The sequence below is a fragment of the Haemaphysalis longicornis genome, unplaced genomic scaffold (genome assembly GCF_048455015.1).
Source record: "Haemaphysalis longicornis isolate Haplotype H1 unplaced genomic scaffold, Haemaphysalis longicornis Haplotype H1 scaffold_9, whole genome shotgun sequence".
NCBI lineage: Eukaryota > Metazoa > Arthropoda > Arachnida > Ixodida > Ixodidae > Haemaphysalis > Haemaphysalis longicornis.
This window is the reverse complement of record NW_027526460.1, coordinates 29,436,193-29,437,748: the sequence shown is the minus strand read 5'-3', so window position 1 is coordinate 29,437,748 and position 1,556 is coordinate 29,436,193.

Here is a 1,556-nt window from a genome sequence, read left to right as displayed (position 1 = left end):
GGTAAAAATCGGCTCCGAAAAATCGACAATGTGGCTCGCGCAGAAATACTTGACACAAAAATGCATTTTTAAAGCGTCGAACCCACTTTAAACGAGGTAACCTTGCCTTTCTCCGTGTTGCATTTCAGGCTCGATGAACAGGAACATGAGTACGTGAAATTGCAACAGAGAAAAGTTAACTTGACAAAACAGGCGTGCCTTTTTATTTTTTTGATGATGGATGTTATCTTCATCTCGTGGCTATTCACAGGACTGAGCAGGATGGAGTTTTCCACAGTGTCCACAAACAAAAGCGGCTTCATACTTCTGCAGTTCCGGGTGCCGGAGGGTTTTTCCAAGTAGCACTTCTCTGCCTCCTGGTCAAATATGTTTTCGTTATATCCGATATCGGGCGCGGCTCTCACAGTTTCACTTGTGTTATAAAAGAATAAGTGCCATTGAAATGAAGCGTGACCAACCAAAGTTCGTATTCAGTTCGCTATTACCGATAATTCGCTATATTCATGTTGGTAACGAGGTTCAACTGTAGTGTTCTGCCATTCTTGCCACATGGCTGCCTTCCCCCCCCCCCCCCCCCTCTCTCTCTCTCTCTCTCTCTCTCTCCTCTCTCTCTCTCTCTCTCTCTCTCTCTCTCTCTCTCTCTCTCTCTCTCCTCTCTCTCTCTCTCTCTCTCTCTCTCCTCTCTCTCTCTCTCTCTCTCTCTCCTCTCTCTCTCTCTCTCTCTCTCTCTCTCTCTCTCTCTCTCTCTCTCTCTCTCTCTCCCGTGTCAGTCCTCTTATACAATTTTCTTCACATTCGCACTGCTTGCGCTCCATGTGTTGGGAAATTTTGTCACTGTTTGCTCTCGCTGGAGCCTCGAAGTCGAGGTTCGAGGCCCTTTGTCGGGGCCTTTTTTCATTTTTCGTCAAAACATTGTCATAAACGCGTTTTTGAGACAATGAGCCGACCAGCTGAACGTTTTGTTAGTGTTTTTTTTTTATATGCGGAAAAATTAAGCTCCCGTATATTTTTAACTGAAACAGCGCTGCTAGTATCAGTTAAGTATTTACTTTATGCCTGAAATGTGCCTAGTGTTTCGTTTGTTATCTGTTTGCTGAAAAATGTTGAGAAGTATGAAGCAGTGCACCAGTACTGTGTAAGTTTTTCACCGATATTAACTTCTCATTTCAGAATTCTCCTAACTTTAGGCCGGGCAGCTGAATCGACAGACAGACAGACAGACAGACAGACAGACAGACAGACAGACAGACAGACAGACAGACAGACAGACAGACAGACAGACAGACAGACAGACAGACAGACAGACAGACAGACAGACAGACAGACAGACGGACGGACGGACGGACGGACGGACGGACGGACGGAGAGACCAAACGTTTGAAGCCCAAGAACGACTATCGTCTTTCAAATTTACACCAGTACGTTACTGCACAAGATCGGTCCAACCTTGCGGATGCTAGGCTGGCCGTGGCCTTCCAAACAACACCGAAGGGCAGCGGTACTACTTTAGGATATTCCATTCACGTGTGAAATGACGGCGATAAGTCGAAGCTCAG